Raw genomic sequence first — 20,509 nt, forward strand, 5'->3', positions numbered from 1 at the left:
GGCAGATTAAGTAGACAAAAATTAGGTAAGGCTCTAAAGGAGTTTACAAACCCAGTTAACAAGTTTGATCTAACAGACATTTACAAACCGTAATATCTAGCAAACATAACACCCACAGAATTGTTACCAAAAAACTGACCATATGTTACATCACTAAAAGAATCTCAAATTTCAATGAATTGAGAAACGTGGTCAACTGCTGGCAGTAAAATAGTAGGTTTGAAGAGCAGAAGGCTTTAAAATAATTGATATGCAAGAAAGGGGGAGGAAGCAGACTAAGAAAACCTAATAGGATCTTGCAGGTGTCTGAAGCCCCACTGAAGCTGGTGCTTATGAATGTAGTAACAGTCTTTCAGGGTTGTGACAGAACAGCATACTCCAAAATGAAATAATTCCAAGCTATGCAAATACCTGAAATGTCCACCAGCACAGCTGCTAAACAGCTAGGAGACAGGTTAGGGGACAAGGCAATGTGAACATAAACTCATAAAATTACTTAACCAAGGCTACATAGTTTGAGTATTCAAATAATTTCAAAGCAAGGGAACAAAAGTTGCATGTGATGATGCCACAGACTTTAGAGCTCTTCCTCTGAGGAACTAAATCCCAAAGGTGGAGAAGAACTAATCCACTATCAGAGGAACGCACTCTATTGGAGAGTTTTGGTAGTGTGTGCTCTGATAAGCAGCCCTTCCAGTGAACTGGTGGTTTAAATAAATGACTTATATAAACAATTGAAGGAAGTTATAAAATAAAATGAACACAAAATACTCCTCCCATTCTTGTGTGCAGGAGAGATGTTTCAGTTTTAAGGAAGTCATCTGACATTTTCCTGACATCAAAAGCACTCATTAAAACAGGTGTGCCAGACTGCTAATGACGTACCTACCACAGCAGTGAGCCCAGAAAAAAGACAGCCTTCTCGCCTTTCATCCTAAAGCAAAATGCCATCTCCTCGGTAAGACTGTAACACCCCAGACAAAAGGAAAGACAAAATGTGTAATGATATTTTTGCTCATTATCCGTTTAGACCAATAAAAAGAGAAAACTAATTTTGTTCCAATGTGGTTAATGATTTACATTAACTCCAATCATAACTAGTTTTCCAAGACATAGCTGAGAGATAAAGAGCATCAGCATTTTTTAAGATTCAGATTCAGAAGCCCAAAGTCTAGTTTTTATTTCCTTAGATTGTGTAAAAAGTGATAGAATTCAAGTAGTACTTAATCCAGATCTTTAAGTTTGACAAGAAACATCAACTACTTGAATTTGTAAAAGAATGTAAACTGAAGAGGAATCCTAAAAATTAGAAGAAATTTGTCATCATACTAGAATCCAGCTAAAAACTCTCTCACATTCTTTGTATCATTTGAGGTCTACAATGCTCAGGGACACACTGTAGATGAGGAAACTCAGAGAGTGACTCTGGTGGCAAACAAAGGTTGTTTTTTAAAATATGCATACATATGAGGACAATACAGTAGCAGTTACGTGGCAGTAGTATTTAAAATGCTAATACTATATAGGAAAACAGAACTCAAAGTGCATATCAAATTTTACTATACTTTTTAATTTCTGGTGACCTCTTAAGCATGCATCAAATGGAAGATGTTCTCAACACCAACAAAAACTATAACCAAAAATGAAAAACACACTGCTCCAGCATTGAAACTACATGAAATAAAGTCTATAAGCAGCCAGATTGTCAGTGATGTCTTTTAGACCCGAGTGATATTCTGCCAACTATGACGTTATTGTATAATTTAATCATCTCTTAAATATAGCTACCAATTAAAAGATATTCAGACATACTATCTTCCTTCTGGTGTTTTAGCACTGCATAATGGATTCTTTCTTTATAACAAAATAACAGCATCAAATTAAAATTCAAGCTTGCTCTCTGATAATGTCTAAATCCATCTTTGTGTCCAGAAAGGTCATTTACTGAACTTATATTTAATTGCTTAAAACCAAAATTCATAATTGAGTCACTAAGTTATTACCTGGACCTCACAAATTCTGGCCTCAAAATTCATGACTTTTGTTAAAGATGAAATGTTAAACATTAAATAAACAAATCATACTTTATATATCAACCTCTCCAAAGCTCTCTAAAAACAGAGCAGTCATTACAGCACAACTCAACAATAATAAGGACAAACTTTCTTAACCTAAGTAGACTAAGATTACAACCTTGGATTTATACAGAGAATCTCTCTGCTTGGATTTAGTGTGAAACTTAAATCTTCTTCTCTCCCTTACCTTAAGTATCCAAAAAAATTACCAATCTTGTCCTCTCTTTCTTTGTAGGAACATCTATCTGACATTTATTAAATATTTAGCATGGATGAGCCACGAAGGGATAAAGAGTTTCTCTTTCCACTGTCAATACCTAGTTGAGGGTCTTAAACATCCTATCTGATGTGGCACACCATTCTTCCAATCAGTATCACAGATTTTATATTTTCCTCTCTCAACTCTCCCAACACACCTCCAACAGACTAATCCTTGTGCACTACTTGTACACAAAGTGCTATTCATTTCCTAAAAATTGCTGAATTCTAGCTACTCAGTAAATCCCACCCAGCCTTTTGACCTGGTATTAAATAATCTGGTGTGGGTATACCTTCCAGGATGCATATTCTTGTATTCCTACTTTCTGAACATGGGTAAACTAAGCTGCTTGCTATTCCTCAGGGGCACTTTCAGCCTTCCTACTTATACATCCTAAATGTCATCCTTTTTCATCCTTGTGTAACCTGACCAATCTTCTACTCATCCTTCTATGCTCAACTGAATGCTGTGTTCTTCAAGAAGCCATCCCTGTCTGCCATTTCTTCCCACTCCCAAATTACAGCGGCACTCTGTCATTTAATACAGCTTGCACTGCAATTCTTTACTGTTCACAGCTTTTCAGGTTCAATGAACTGGGAATAACTGGAACTGTAGAATACACTGTCCCTGGCCAGATACTATGAGAATGACAAGAAAGCACTTTTGGTAATTACACTGGGACAACAGATATAAACTAGGACTGTCTCAGGCACACTAGACGCGTGGTCACCCTTGCAAAATGGTCCACTTAACCAGACTTGTCAATAAGTATAACCACAGTAGACTCAAAGGACTGCACCTCAAATTAAGAGAATGTAAATGATCTTTGTTTTGAAAACATTAAACTGTGGTACAGGGAATTCTGAAACTGAGAATATAGATATCAGTCCTGACTTTGCTGCTAACTAGCAATGTGATATAAGACAAGTCACTTAACTGAGTGTCCAGCTCAGCTAAATAGACATTTGGATCCCTAAGATCCATTCTAACCAGACTCAAATCATTTTACATTGTCTCTCCTTCCAGCCTATGTATTAGGGGTCTCTGCTAGGTAACTAGGAATCTCTATTTACACAGTACACATACTCAATAAAACACTTGGTTTAACAAAACAAATTTGCTTTAATATATTAATAAACTATATCCAACTGCCTTAGCACTTATATGACATGATTCATCTTCCAGGAAAAAAATACTATAATAGAAGATACTATATTTGAAGATAAGAAAATATTCGGAGATAGTTGCCAAATACTCTAGACAACCTATTTATTTTTTCTCCCATAGCATTTTGTTTTCAAGAAATAAAAACTCAGGGGCGCCTGGGTGGCACAGTGGTTAAGCGTCTGCCTTTGGCTCAGGGCGTGATCCCGGCGTTGTGGGATCGAGCCCCACATCAGGCTCTTCCGCTATGAGCCTGCTTCCCTCTCCCACTCCCCCTGCTTGTGTTCCCTCTCTCACTGGCTATCTCTATCTCTGTCGAATAAATAAATAAAATCTTAAAAAACATGTTTAAGAAATAAAAACTCAAAAAGTTTTCAAGTATCCTGAACAAAGTAAAAATCACTATGTGTACAGACCCGATTGCAATATTCCAAATTTAATTTCTAAATTTTAAATAAAAATTTAATTTTATTTGGCCTTTCAAATATTTACAATACATTGTTTGTCCTTCCCTCTCCATCTTCAGACATTTCTAACCTCACTCCTCAGATAGAAGTACAATTAACAGATTGTTGTGCAGATTTATAAAACTCTGTTATACATACAAGCACATACATATACATCCACAGTAGACCCTTGAGCAACACAGGTTAGAAATGTGTGGTTCACTTAATGCGTGGATTTTTTTCAATAAATATTTCAGAGATTTTTTGGAGATTTGCACCACTTGAAAAAACTCACAGATCAACTTCACAGGTTAGCAATACCCCAAAAATTAAGAAAAAGTTAGGTATGTCACAAATACATAACATATATGTAAATACTAGTCTATTTTGTCATTTACTATCATAAAATATACACAAATGTAAAATACACAAAGTTAAAATTTATCAAAACTTATACATACATGGACTATTCATGGTGCCATGTGCAATTGAGAGAAATGTATGCAAATGTAAAGACAGTATTAAATTTTAACTGCATAAAGTTAACCGTAGTGCATACAGTACTACTATAATAATTTTGTAGCTGCTTCTTGTTGCCACTGTGGTGAGCTAAGGTGTTGCAAGTATCCACTTAAAACTGTGTGAAGCTAATCATCCCTGCGTGACACCAAACATCTCTGCATAAGCAGTTCTTCTCTCCAGCAAACCGTGTACTGCAGGTAAAAGGTAATCTCATGGTTCTCACGATTAGTAAAGTTTTCAGGGAGTCAAAAGTTATAGACAGATTTCTGACTGCATGTGGGTTGGTGCCCCTAGCCCCTGTTCACAGGCATTGTTCAAGGATCAACTGTTCATCCTTCTGTCTTATCTTTTCCACAAATGAAATCAGATTACATATACTTTTCCATAACTTTCTTTAATAATACAACGCAGATGTTTTTCCACATCTACCATATTTACCTTACATAGACCTACTTTATTTTTTAACAGCTACTTAGTGTTCCATTGTATTATGTTATTTAATCAGCTCCCTTATTAATTGCATGGACCGTACTGTCTCCAGAGTTATCCTAGTCTAACAAAAATATCTTTAAATATTTGATAGATACATGCAAGGTAAATTATTATAAATAGGGTTATTTGATGAAAGGGTATATGAATTCTAAATTATTAAACTGCATTTCAAAAAAATTTACACTGCCATCAAGAACACAAAAATGTAAGTCTCCTCGTACTGCAGTCTCATAATAATAGAGCAAGGAAAAAAGGTAAACCTGTAAGTACCAGCATGTCCATAAAATACTGCTCAGTAAAGTCACAGAAAAATACGATTTCATTTCTGCAAATAAAAAGGTTATACATGATGTGTGTCTATGCCTGTGTGAGTATATAAAATACACACAGGCTTCTTCTAAGGCTCAGGTCTCAACTGACATATCCCATCAGAAAGGCCTGCTCTGTCTATCCTGTTTAAAGTGACTGCCTATATACCCTCAATAATTCCTCATCCGAGCATTCTTTTCATTTCCTTTAAGTAGGCATATAATCTGTAATTATTTTATTTACTTGCTCAACGTCCACCTGTGCTTACAGTACATAAGCACTATGATGGCAGAGACTCAGGCCTGCTTGTCGGCTACTTCATCCCCGCCACTTAGCACAGGGAATGCACGTGGAATTTTGCTCAACAAATACTTACTGAATGAATAAATACATAATCAACGTTTGTTAACAAGGGCTATCTCTAGAAAGTGAGATTAAGGGAAGGGTTAAAAGGTACATTTACTTTTATTTCAGTCAATTACACATTCTTATTTTTGACAATGAACATGCGTTATGTTTATTTAAAACTATTTTGTGCAAGTTTAGTTTTAAGCAAACCGTTTCAGATGCCTTGCAATCTGGTCACATGATTTTTTTCTTATTTTGCAAATCCAAATGATCTAACTGAATATTAATTATATTACTCTTGTCTACTTAAAAAAGTTCTCAAACCTTGCTTTGTGAAGTTAACCTTTCATCTTCGTTTTAATTTAATGACTACTGAAATCCCAGTCAGTAGCTTAGCCTTTGCACATTCTTTCAAATTACTATTACCTTAGAGTTACAGAGTACTTGAAATTTACAAAATGCTTTACATATACAGTTGGCTCTTGAACAACATGGGTTTGAACTGCGCAGGTCCACTTACACAAATATTTTTTTGATAAATACAGTACAGTAATGCAAGTGGATTTTCGCTTCCTTATTATTTTCTTAACAGTTTCTATGCTCTAGCTTACTTTATTTTGAGAATATAGTCTAAAATACATATAATGTATAAAATACATGTTAACTGACTGTTTACCCTACTGGTAAAGGCTTCCAGCCAACAGGAGGCTAGTTAAGTTTTGCTGGAATCAAATTATACACAGATTTTTGATTGCGAGGGGAGGTCAGCACCCTTAACCCCCTTGTTGTTCAACGGTCGACTTTATTATTTTATTTGCCTCTCAAGGTGTGCTGTGCAGAGGTTACTGTTTATACTTATACATAAGGAAAATGACGCTCAGAGAGATTAACTACCTCATCCACAGGGGGGCTGGGACACGAAGCCAATAATTCAGATCTTTAGTATGAGGTTTGTTTCATTACACACATTATGGCAGGTAACTGGCAATGCTTCCATCTTTCTGCAAACAATGTATCTATTTCAATACCGAGACAGAAAAAAGTTCTGAAATTCATCTTATATGTAATGCGTATATTTCTTTTTTAATTTTTAAAAAGATTTTATTTTGAGAGAGACAGAGCACTAGAGAGAGCTTNTTCCATCTTTCTGCAAACAATGTATCTATTTCAATACCGAGACAGAAAAAAGTTCTGAAATTCATCTTATATTTAACGCGTATATTTCTTTTTTAATTTTTAAAAAGATTTTATTTATTTTGAGAGAGACAGAGCACTAGAGAGAGCAAGCATGAGTGGAGGGCAGAGGGAGAGGGAGAAGCAGGATCCCAGCTGAGCAGGGAGCCCAACGTGGGGGTCAATCCCTGGATGGGACCACGACCCGAGCCAAAGGCAGATGCTTAACTGACTGCACCACCCAGGTGCCCCTAATACATATATTTCTAAAACAGCTGCATTTAATAGAATATTTGATGATAAGGAAATCATATAATCTAAATCCTTCATTTTACAGAAAATAAATATCAGAGAATTTCAATACCTNTTGACAGAGATAGAGACAGCCAGCTAGAGAGGGAACACAAGCAGGGGGAGTGGGAGAGGAAGAAGCAGGCTCATAGCAGAAGAGCCTGATGTGGGGCTCGATCCCAGAATGCTGGGATCATGCCCTGAGCCGAAGGCAGACGCTCAACCGCTGTGCCACCCAGGCGCCCCTAGATGCATTTTCAATCCCAGAACGTTCCTAGCCATGGAATTCATGATTAAGAAGTCAAATTTCATCATAACTGTCTTGAGTTAAAACTTTTCTTAAAGTTATAATTACTGCTACAAAAAAGCAAAATGACTGATTAGAATTTATCCTTTGATTGAAATCAATACCAAAAAAAAGTTTAAAATAAAATAAAATCAACACCAACTATCATACATTCTAGTGTTTCAGACTTAAAATATTCCACTAATGACTAATGATTTCCTGCTATCTAGCCAACTTTTAATCATGCCAGGCCATGAGTCACTTATTCCAGACCTTCTATTATTCAATATTTACCTTAGATACTATATGGAATTTTTTGGAAATAATTCTGTCAAAAAAAAAAAAAGTAAAACTCAATATGTGTCCTTATCTACCATGGCCATAATATCCTAGAAGTCATTTAATGAGCTGGTAAAGTATGAATTTCCTTTACTAAAAACAAGTTCATGTTACTCCCTTTTCACCAACCCATCTTCCCTTACTGGAACTAAAAAACTGCCAAGTATCAGACTTGATATGAATGAATGCACAAAGAAAAAAACTTTTGTGTTTTTAAATTTAAATCTTACAAGATAACTCTGGAATCTATTTTTAAATTCAAAGTGACAGGAAGAAAGGCTAATAAAAAGTAAATGGACAAAACACATTTTACTTAATTCTCACTACTCTTAACTGCAGTAATTTATAATAATGCTAATAAAAAATCATTCAGTTGACAATTATAAGAGAAAGTATTTTAGCACAAGATGACAGATAATATTAATTTAATTGGCAGCAAATAAAAATACTATTATGATTAAATATTTTTAAAACTACAAAATCTTCTAAAATCAAGAGCTGCTGTTCCTAGAAATGCATGAAAGTAAATATTAAAAATAGCATTTTAAATATTTTAAGAAAATTATGTTTGACACTGAACTCCTAGAAACACAGAGTAGAATAACAATTATCAGGGACTGAGGGTGAGGGAAATTGGGAGATGTTGGTCAAAGGGTACAAACTTCCACTCACAAAGGAATAAGGTCTGGGGTGGAATGTACAGCACGGTGACTCTAGCAAACAATACTGTACTATGTAACTGAAAGTTGTAGGAGAGCTGAACTCACCATGTTCTTACCGTAACAATAACAAAATGCTGATTATGCGAGGTAAAGAATGTGTTAAGTAACCTTACTGTGCTAAACATTTTACAGTATGTACACCTTAAACTTACACAATGTTAAATGTTGATTATATGTCAATAAAGCTGGAGGAATAAAATGAAAATATGTTGGAAAAATACTCATTCTCAAATTCTACTTCCCAATTAGAAATTTTGCCTCCTACTGTTGTTGCTTCTATAAGATACTAAGAATGTTGTTCTTAGTGTCTTAAATATTTTAACTATAATTACAAAATTTCATTTTATATTCAAAGGTGATAATTAACTTAAAAACTATGTCATTCAAATTCTATCACAGGCCAATTGTGGGTGCTCTGATGTGCCTTTTTGTAACCAAGCACGACCCAGCAGGCTGATGGCCAGTATTATAGCCAGTACCCAGTAGAAATAAAAAAAATTCCCTCTACAGAAATAAGACTTGGTCTCAAAGATGCTCAAATCCTTTCAATATTATTTTTAAACCAGATGCATGAAGGTAAACATCATCACAAGAGATTTCTTCCCCCCTCCCTTTTTTAAAAGATTTTATTTATTTGAGAGAGAGAGAGCACACATGCATGAGCAGGGGCAAGGGCAAAGGGGGAGGGAGAGGGACAAGCAGACTCCACACTGAGCACAGACTCGGGACTCGATCTCACAACCCTGAGATCATTACCTGAGCTGAAACTAAGAGTCGGAGGCTTAACCAACGGAGCCACCCAGGCGCCCCTCTTTCCACTTTCAATAATTTACTCCACGGTGTTTCTAGTACTTAAGTACTAAATGTCAGCCACAAAGATGTGCTAGCAAACTCTCTGTGGTTTGTAGTTGTGTTAACAACTCCTCCTTGGAGTCAGTCACCATTGCACATTTCCTAGTTACTCACACACCACGTCTGACTTTCTTCTGTTATCCTTGTATCTGTCACTCTCCTGCCTTTCTTCTGCCTTTTTCCACCTACCCCCTCCCCAATTTTTCATTTAAAAACTTTTGCCTGAAACAGACTTCCACTGACCAGAAATAACTTAGAATCACAAACTACCAGGGCTGAAAGATTGCTATCATTCATGCCAGTGTTCGCAAGCTCCTTCTGTAAAGGACAGAGTAAATATCTCAGGCCTGCTGGGTCATATGATCTCTGTCTAAACTACTCATCTCTGCCGTCAGAGTGTGAAAACAACTACAGACAGATACAGATAATCAGTAAACAAGTGTGGCTGTGTCTCCATAAAACTTTACTTACAAAAACAGGAGGCTGGCTGGACTTGGCCTGTGGGCCACTGTTTGCCCACCTCTATTTTGTCCATCCTCCTTTCAATATCTCTACATCAGTGTTTCCCAAATTGTGCTCTTTAAGAATTTAATGGGTCCACTTAAAAAAAGACAAAAGTTCCACGGTCAAACAGATCTGGGAATGCTACATACACACATTCTATTTTACTCTTAGAGATTCGCAATGGTAATGAATGCAAAGGGAAAAGGGGCTCGAAGTGGGCCAGTTCCCATCCTTCCTCCTTCAGGCTGCTCAAGCCTCTAGGACTTGTCCTACCACATCAGGGATAGCAGTGAGGTCTACTGGAAACTGCTCTGTTTACTTCCTGCAATACAACCCAACTCTTATGAAGGGAAGTGTTTGTAATCCTTCCATCTACGATGATTTTGGCAGGAAGTCCTCAAAATTACGTGTTTCATGTGTTCTCTAAATTTCAGCACTGAAAGGTAGCTTTAGTATTCAGTTATGAAAAAACCTTTACTGATTATAGAAAGAATATATGGTTATTTTAGAAAACTGAAAAATTATTAGTATCCAAAGATAACAATTGTTAATATTTTGCTATGGGAATGTCTAAATGTGTTTATATAATTTTTTAAACTAAACTCAGATTATTTGGTATGTATAATTTTGTATTTTACTTCTCTACTTGACATTATACCCTGAGAGTTTCCTGATACCATTAAAGAGTGTTCAGAGAAGTGGTTTTTTAATGGCCAAGTAACTTCCATCACAATGTTGTATTATAATTATTTTAACTAACTCCTCCGTTTGGTGACAAGTAAGTCCTTTCCTATTCTTTCTCTATTTATCCCTTTTTCTTTTTAAATTACAAATGCTGATATAAACAGTCTTTGTCCAAATCTTTGATTTCTTCCTTAGGAAAAAATCCTAAAAGAACAATTAATGGGTTGAGTCAGTAATTTTTAACATATGATTGTCAAAATGGTTTTAGTAAATGATGTAACCATTTATATTTTCACTGACAGGCACGACCCTAACCACACCCTAACCAACCATTATAAAGTAATGTTCATTAAAAGATAAAATCTTCATTAGGCAAAAATGACATCTCACTGATTTAGTCTTACATCTTTGTGAAGTGGAACATTTGTCATGTTTAGAAAGTATCTTTGCTCTATTGTGAATTGTATGTTTATGTTAGTTATTTTATCATCTCCATTTGTGTGCACTCTTAGATATTCAGAGTATTAAATTTCTTCCCTACCTTGTCTCCTCTTTAATTAAGATATTTCTCATACTTATATACAGAAGAATTAAATTTTTATACCCGAAAGTACCAACTTTCCATCTGTATTCTCTCTTACTCCTTTTACATGTAAAAGCAAGTGGCAAGACTCTTCTACCATCTTTCAACATTTTTATGGATTCAATTAAAATTTTACTCTCTATATTTTGTTTTGACACAAGGTAAATACATAATTTAATTCTTTACAGCAATTGTCCATGTATTATGTAATGTAGGCATCTTTCAATCCACAATGATTTGTGATTTCACTTTTTCATACATTCAAATATTATAAAGTGTTATTTCTGCTATATAAGTTTTTTCCCCAGCTTCTTATAGGCCACCATATTTTTTAAATGATGTGCACGAGAATGGGATTAAAGAGATTTTTTTTCGAATAGAAGATGTTCTATTAGAAATAATTTAAATACCTGGAAATGATAAGAAGGAAAAAACAGTAAGGGAATAAATGCTATCTTTAAGTAGATAAAATAAGAGATTGAGATGCAAGTCCCTAGAAAACTGTGGTGGTTTAAGACAGAAACAAAACGAATTTTTTGATCATTAAGAAAAAAAACACATGGCAAAAAAATTTATCCAAAGATTATAGCAATGGTATCCATGCAGATCTTCAAGACAATACGCAGGGATGAACTCCAGCTAAGATANTTATAGGCCACCATATTTTTTAAATGATGTGCACGAGAATGGGATTAAAGAGATTTTTTTTCGAATAGAAGATGTTCTATTAGAAATAATTTAAATACCTGGAAATGGTAAGAAGGAAAAAACAGTAAGGGAATAAATGCTATCTTTAAGTAGATAAAATAAGAGATTGAGAGGCAAGTCCCTAGAAAACTGTGGTGGTTTAAGACAGAAACAAAATGAATTTTTTGATCATTAAAAAAAAAAGCACATGGCAAAAAAATTTATCCAAAGATTATAGCAATGGTATCCATGCAGATCTTCAAGACAATACGCAGGGATGAACTCCAGCTAAGATAATCGTATGAAGGCAGATAAATGACTAGATAATATATGATCCCTTCTAACTCCATTTACTAAAGAGAGAGTTTAGGAGTTTTAATTTACAATAGTGTGAAAGACTACCACATAAAAATTGGGGACACAATATTCTCTACATATAAGAAAATAAAATACTTAGCTGCCTTAATTTGTAGCAAGAGTTTGATTAAAACTCTTAAAATTTATCAAACACGAATCCTGTTTTCTTCTTCAACCTCTTTCCTGACCTTCTGACATGAACTGCCCTCTGATNAATCGTATGAAGGCAGATAAATGACTAGATAATATATGATCCCTTCTAACTCCATTTACTAAAGAGAGAGTTAAGGAGTTTTAATTTACAATAGTGTGAAAGACTACCACATAAAAATTGGGGACACAATATTCTCTACATATAAGAAAATAAAATACTTAGCTGCCTTAATTTGTAGCAAGAGTTTGATTAAAACTCTTAAAATTTATCAAACACGAATCCTGTTTTCTTCTTCAACCTCTTTCCTGACCTTCTGACATGAACTGCCCTCTGATTCTAGACATTTTTATCTAGTTTTCTATTATAACCTAAACCCAACACATCTTAAACTGATGCTTTACGTCCTGAACAAACCAGCTCTATTACTTTCTTTTTTAAACTTATTGGCATAAAGTTGTTCCTAATAATCCCTTATATCCTCTTAAAGTCTATAGGATTTGTAATGATGTCCTCCCTTTTCACTCTAAATTTGGTAATTTTTTTGTTTTTCTTGATCAGTGTGGTTAAACATATTCCAATTAAACTGATCTTTTCAAAGGACCAACTCTTGGTTTCATTTACTCTGTTTTCCATTTCAATTATTTCTCTTATCATTTTCTTCTTCTGAATGCTTTAGATTTAATTTGCTCTTTTTTTATCTAGCTTTTAAAAGCTTCCTTCAACGGGGTGCCTGGGTGGTGCAGTTCATTCAGCATCCGACTGTTTTGGTTCAGGTTGTGACCTGAGGGTCATGAGATCTGGCTCCGTGCTCAGCACATAGTCTACTTGGGATTCTCTCTCCCTCTCCCTCTGCCCCTCCCATTCATTCTCTCTCTCTCTCTCTCTCTAGAATAAATAAATCTAAAATAAATAAATAAATAAATAAATAAAAAATAAAAGATTCCTTCAAAAAACTACTTTAGCTGCATTCTACAAATTTTGGTAAGTTGTATTTTCATTTTCATTCAGTTCAAAATAGCTTCTAATTTCCTGTGACTTGTTCTTTGATGCATGTAGAAGGCTGTTTAATTCCCAAATATTTGAGGATTTTCTGGTATCTGTTATTGAGCTTTAGTTTAATGCCCCTGAAGTCAAAGAATATACTTTAGATGATTTAAATGCTATTAGACGTTTGAGACTTATTTTAAGGCCTAAAGGATTTACATTTAATGCAATAATTGATAAAGATTCAAATCTATCTTGCTAGTTGTTTTTTATTTGTCCCATTTATTCTTTGTTCCTTTTTCCTCTTTTCCTTACTTCTTCTTAAGATTCCACTGTATTTCCACTATTCACTTATTAGCCAAATCTCTCTCTACTTTTTAGTAGGTCCCCTAAAAGTTTTATGATACGCATTTTTAAATGATCACAGTCTACTTCATATATTATGATCTGATATGTGATATAAAGACCTTACAAGTTTATTTTCAATTCTACTGTAATTTTTTTAAAAAGTTAAAACTTCACTGTTTTGTCATATATTTTAATTTTATATGTTATAAACTATTCTTCTATTTTATATTTTTGTATGTATTTTTCTGTACTTATATACTAGAAACTATGATATTGATATTTTATACTTTTATATTTTTCTATTATATTTATATTGTAAACTGTTTTGAATTCTACAGTAATTTTTTGCTAAAAAAGTTTGTTAAAAACTTTACTGTTTTTGGGGCGCCTGGGTGGCACAGCGGTTAAGCGTCTGCCTTCGGCTCAGGGCGTGATCCTGGCGTTATGGGATCGAGCCCCACATCAGGCTCCTCTGCTGTGAGCCTGCTTCTTCCTCTCCCACTCCCCCTGCCTGTGTTCCCTCTCTCGCTGGCTGTCTCTATCTCTGTCAAATAAATAAATAAAATCTTTAAAAAAATAAATAAAAATAAATATATCCCTCTTAAACCTATAAACCCAAACTGCAGTGAATTAGTAATCAAGGTGCTGTCCTGTTAGCAATCAGCCTTCACCATCGCACAGTCACTTCCCCACAGGATATCCCTCTGGTTAGCTCTGCTTAGGTCCTTCTATTCTGGCTCTTGCCTCACAATCACAGCTGAAACCAAAGATTTCATGGAAAACACAGAAGTATCATGAGCCAGGCAGCCCTAAGAATAAATGAAGTAATGTTCCCTTTGGGCAATAAAATCTTCAGTTCAAATAGTGAATGGAGTCTATTCAGGCTATGTGTCTTTTTCAAAGATTTTATCAAAGGTCTTTACAGAGTAATATCCAAACTCCAGATCCAGCCACCAAGGAGACCCTGTTATGCTGTAGGTCCTGGCTGTGGCACGGCAGGTGGCTCTGGTTCCCCACTCTTATGTTCCAAGATGGCGGTGGTAGACAGTATCTCATATCTGGTTTCCACAATGCTCACATGGTCAGGTGGGGATTCTTAGGGCCAGTCTGACCGTTTGGATCCCAGGGAAGCACAATCTTCATTTTGATCATGCTATCTAATTGGCACACCCTATCTGAGCGATAGTAATGTCAACGTGGTAGTTCACAGGGTCCCCACTGTGAATCATCATGCATCCACAAAGCTCATGGATTTAGCCCTCTGTCCTTGGGAGCCTCCCAGACACCGTTACCTCACAGCCTTGGCCCCACTCTCCGTGATGAAACACAGCACACCACAGAAGGCCCTCTACATGGCAAGGCTTCCTAGGAGTCTGGAACAGAGACTCTGCCTGGGCAATAGCACACAGACCTCTTGTGGCCACCTTTCCAGCATAAAGCTCCACATTGCCCTCAGGGAAGCCAAACCTCTTCTGAACCACAGTGGTCAATTCCTGGATCAGCCGGCCCTTCTCAGCAAGAACATTCTGCACCCTGGTGGCCAAGTTAATTTCAGTCCTGGTTGGTGTAACTTGGACCTCAACTCCAGAGCAGCCAGCTCAGCTAGCTCCCAAGTCAGAAACTCGTTCAGTTCAGCTTTGCAGATACCAGAGCGACAAACTTCTTCTTAGAAACCTACACCACCATCCTGCCACCACAGCACCGAAAGGAAAAAGTCCTCTGTGTCTTGTTAAAACTTTCTGGCTGCCTTCAAGAATTCTTATGTTTGGTTTTCAGTAGTTTATTTTTTTTAAAGATTTTATTTATTTGAGAGAGTGAGACTGAGAGAGAGAGCATGAGCGGGTGGACGGAGAGGCATAGGGACAAGCAGGCTCCCCACTGAACAGGGAGCCTGACACGGGGCTCGATCCCAGGACCCCAGGATCAGGAGCTGAGCTGAAGCCAGATGCTTAACCAACTGACCACCCGGGTGTCCCTGTTTTTCAGCAGTTTAACTACGATGTGTATAGGTGTGTTTTCTTTTGTTACTACTACCTACTACTATCGTTATTATTGTTAGCCTTGGGACTGAGCCTCTTCTTCTTTGACCTGTAATCTGATCTTGTTAATTTTTTAAAATTTTTGGCCATTATCTATTTAAATATGTTTTTTCCTGTTCTGTTCTTGTTCTCTTTTCTTTGTGAGACTCCCATTTACTTATGTTATACCATCTTTTATTTTCCCATCTTATTCTGTTCAACCTCTTTTTATCTTTTCTATCAGTTTAAATAATTTATACTGAACTATCTGCAAGTTGATTGACTATTTCCTCAGCTGTGTTGAAGTCTACTGATGACTCTGAGTAAATATTTCATCTCTGATACCGTTATTTTTTTAAATTTCCCTTCCTCGGTTAAAGAACCCTTTCACTCTCTGGGCAAATATAAATATCTTCAAACTCTTTATGGTTTCCATCTTTCTGCCAAATTCCTCCTCTGGTTCACTCAAGCTACTACTTTTTCCACTAAATCCTTTAACATACTAATAATAATTAGTTTCAAATCCCTGTCTGATAGTTCCAGTATCTGGGTCTCCTTTCCGTTGATCCCTCAACAATGGGCCAGTTTTCCCTTGTCCTCTCTACGTCCAATAACTTTTGACTGAATGCTAGGCATGGTGTACAGAATAGCAGAGACTGAGATAATTATTATTTATACTTGGAACACAGCATGTCTATTCTGTCAAGCCATTAGTGTGGAGAGGTTAAGTCAATTTAGACAAGAATTGAGCTTGGTACAGATTATACTGTTGTTTTAGTTACCATTAGCACACCACAGGTTTCAAATTCTTCTAATGGTGGACCTATCATTATCTTGTGCAAAAGAAGAGAGATGAAGCGCCAGAGAGTTTTTCTCAATTTATCTGTTTTCCTCTCAGCTTTCAACCATTTCTGCATACCTCTACTACATACGGATTTCTCTGTATTCTTGACCTTCCCTGGCTGTAGAAACCTTTTGGCTCTTACTTGGTGGTGGGGCAAGTAGGAGTTGTCCCTGTCCAGCCTCAGTATTAGGTAGGCCTTATGCACCAGAGGCTTCCTCCCTCTNTCTAATGGTGGACCTATCATTATCTTGTGCAAAAGAAGAGAGATGAAGCGCCAGAGAGTTTTTCTCAATTTAACTGTTTTCCTCTCAGCTTTCAACCATTTCTGCATACCTCTACTACATACGGATTTCTCTGTATTCTTGACCTTCCCTGGCTGTAGAAACCTTTTGGCTCTTACTTGGTGGTGGGGCAAGTAGGAGTTGTCCCTGTCCAGCCTCAGTATTAGGTAGGCCTTATGCACCAGAGGCTTCCTCCCTCTAGAAGCAGAAAGGTTTTGCTTCTAATCTTCCCCCCAGAAATTTATGAAATAAGGCTTTCTGCCCCTCCCTCCCTGGTTTGAGGCTTAAAGGAGTCTGAGTAAATTAGAGGGGCCTTGCACCTATTTCCCAGGTGCCACAGATTACCTCTTTCACCTCTTCACCACCAAAATGCCTTCTCGAGTCTCTGCCTTGCCACCAGTCTTCACAGTGAGTATCCTGCGGAGTTCCAGGGAAATGTATCTGCAAGCATGTATGAACTCCCCTTTCATCTGGGGCCCTCAGGTATTCCAGACTAGTTCACACTGAGTCTTTAACAATCAATTAAAACTTTAGTCGAGGGGCGCCTGAGTGGCGCAGTCGTTAAGCGTCTGCCTTCGGCTCAGGGCGTGATCCCGGAGTTCTGGGATCGAGCCCCACAAGGCTCCTCCGCTAGGAGCCTGCTTCTTCCTCTCCCGCTCCCCCTGCTTGTGTTCCCTCTCTCGCTGGCTGTCTCTCTGTCTGTCAAATAAATAAATAAAATCTTTAAAACAAAAACAAAAAACCAAAACTTTAGTCGATTTCTTCTGATCCACTTTTATGGCAGTCATTTCTTTCTCTCATGCTCTGCCAAAGGTCAAAGAATTAATGACCCATTCTCTGGGGGCAAAGGGGTGTACCATTCTTTGGAATTTAGGTTACTTGGCTGCTTTGCAAGCTGAGCTCTCTGATGGGCTCAGACAAATTATGATTTTGTAGATTATCCAGCTTGTTATTGTAGGTAAGAGTGGGATGTTCTGTGCCCACTCTTTACATGCTGAGTAGAAGTCCCCCTTCCACTTCAATTCACCTTCCTTTTCTGTTTTCAAAAGGCATCACCACTCTTCCAGTGACCCAGAGAAAACCTGGGAAGTGTCCCTGACTTCTCTATAACAATGTTTAATATTCAGTTAATAAAGTCTGGATTAGATAAATCACTAATATCTTATTAGAATCCTTTCTATTTTCCTAGTAGTACTTATCTCACAATGGTCTCTTATAACATTATTCCTTCAACTAGCTGCCTCCTCCAATCTGCCTTCTTCTTCTCTTTTTGTGTGTGGAATGATTGTATTTTTATTTCTTATTTTTTGGCTTTTTATTTTTTTTTATTTTAATTCCAGTTAACATACAGTGTTATATTAGTTTCAGATGGACTTTTTTTTTTTTTAAAGATTTTATATTTATTTGAGAGTGAGTAAGGGGAGGGGCAAAGGGAGAGGGAATTTCAAGTAGACTCTGTGGACTCTGACGTGGGGCTTGATCTCACGACCCTGAGATCATGACCTGAACTGAAACCAAGAGCTGGATGCTTAACTAACTGGGCCACCCAGGTGCCCTCAAATGGACTTCTTCTAATTAAACCTGACTTTATCATCAGACTGCCTTACTACAGTATTGCATTTGACTCTTTACAATCAAGGCCATGATCAATCTGATCCTACTCTGCCTTCAGAGGCTAACTTCCTAAAGGAACAAGTGCTCTATTTCCATACTGACCCAAACCCTCTTTTTAACATCTGGAATTCTTACAATTCAAGGTCTGTTACAAAAGGGATACTTTTTGTGAAAAAATTTCCCTAATCACACAGAAAGAATTCCTCTCTTTCTAATTGTATGCTGCTTTATTTGTATTATAAAAAGAACCTTTATTAAGGACTGGGTATTAAGTTGTACACATCTCTTACATCCTTTACAATACTATAAACTCCAGAAAGACAGAGATCAGACCTTATAAATTGTTATATTCTCTTTTAGCTTTCCCACATAAATATTTATCTCGCAAATTAAAACAGCAAAATTAGTAACATGATTCTTTCTTATAATTCACACATTCTTAATTCATCCCTGACAAGGTTACTAAAAACTTCTGCCAGCCCAAAAATGTTGTCTGTTTTTGAAATGTTGTCTCAAAAAGGAAAAAAACACACACTGCAACTATACTTATGCTATCCAAACATTTTCAGAGGAAAACCCAATTAGGATTAGTGTAGAGATCGGGTGGCATAGCCAACCATTTATACTATTAGAGTTAAATCTATAATGGTAATCCCAAACACAGATTTACTGAAATTCCTTTATTTAGTTCCATGTAAATCACCCCAAGAGATTCACAAATTTTACTAAGGAAAATCACTGCCCCTAATAAAAAGAAACGATCTTATCTACTTTAGTGCCTGATTTGGCAATCATACTGAGGCATTTGCCAAGATGGAAAAGTGACAAGTTTCTATAAATCCTTTTCAATAAATAGGGAAAGGTATAATTCACAAACATAGGAAGAAAAAAAGAGCAGTTCTAATATTTTATTTCTTTTTATAATAGTACTCTCAAATACATTTTCAAGAAAGAGCTTATAAAAATCTCATATGCTATTTTAGTGAAAAGCCAAAGTAGGCACTATCTTTACCAGTAGCTTCTGCACCTGGGCTATAGAGCTGGGGCCACACTGGAACCTGAACTTAATCTGACTCAGACACCAGACTACATGTCTAAAGCATTATCTTTTTCATGTATTCTTGAGAACTGCACAAAATGAAAAATGTTCTTCTTGCTAAAACGATAATACATCCAACAGGTATCCTTATCAATTTGACACAGATTATCCAACAATTCAACTTCCAGTAATTTAGTGTGAGAAAATAATCATATAAAGAAGTTCCGCATAGCATTGTTCATAATAGTAAAACACAGGAAACAATTTAAATGTTAACCAATAGAGAATCACTCACACAAAACGAAGTGCAAATATACTGTGCAACGATGGAAAATGTTGATAGAGATCTATATAGTTATTGACAGAAGAAGATGTTCACAGCACGCTGTTCCAAGAAAATGCACTACCAAACCATACACACATGTGCGCATGTCCACATGTAGTACTCCCAGCAGGGAGGATGTGGAGCACGTGCCATCATCAATTTATTGCCCCTCAATTCCAAATTCATCCTTTATCACCTGCTCTGCAAAAATGAAGATGGGCACTTTATCTATCTTTTCTCTGCAGAGGACGTATCTTTTACATTGTATCAGCTGGACAGCAGCTTCTCCCAACACCCCAACACCTCAGGTGGCTTTGTAGCAGAATGCCTTCAGGGAGACACCTCCTTGTGACTGGGTGCCTGGCACACCAGACCCTGGGTTTTGAGCAGGCTTCAATCGCACAGCAACTTCTCCGTGTCCAGTAAAACAAGGCCACACCCTCTCCAACACAGTCTGGATTTCAGTCCTGAGGAGCTTAACACACTCTCTCAGACCGACAGCTTGTGGCTGCTCTTTATATCTGCCATTCTTACATTCACTAGGGTTGTCTTTACCTCTTGCCAGCCCTCCCCTTGTTACTCTAATCCTGTTATAGTTAATAGTTCTTTATAGTCAAGATTATCTGCTCAAATTATTGTGTGGTTTCCCCAGAATTGACTCTGACTGATAAAAAGTAGGGTTTTCCCTTTTTTACTTTTCAATGTTGTCTGAATTTATAAGCATTTTTTGTATGCGTGATAATCAGAAAAGGCGTGTTATTTTTATTCTGGAAAAAGTCAATGCAAAATAAAAAGTACTTTAAGTTTTT

General features: G+C 36.6%; 1 protein-coding gene and 1 pseudogene across 5 annotated transcripts in view; both read right to left on the reverse strand.

The window, feature by feature from the left end:
* NEO1 (neogenin 1) overlaps positions 1-20,509 on the reverse strand; it is a 206,486-nt gene that overhangs the window by 89,810 nt on the left and 96,167 nt on the right. The gene's annotated exons all lie outside the window — the stretch shown is intronic.
* On the reverse strand, positions 14,182-15,470 carry LOC100471605 (annotated as a pseudogene).

This window comes from Ailuropoda melanoleuca, chromosome 5 (genome assembly GCF_002007445.2).
Source record: "Ailuropoda melanoleuca isolate Jingjing chromosome 5, ASM200744v2, whole genome shotgun sequence".
Lineage (NCBI taxonomy): Eukaryota > Metazoa > Chordata > Mammalia > Carnivora > Ursidae > Ailuropoda > Ailuropoda melanoleuca.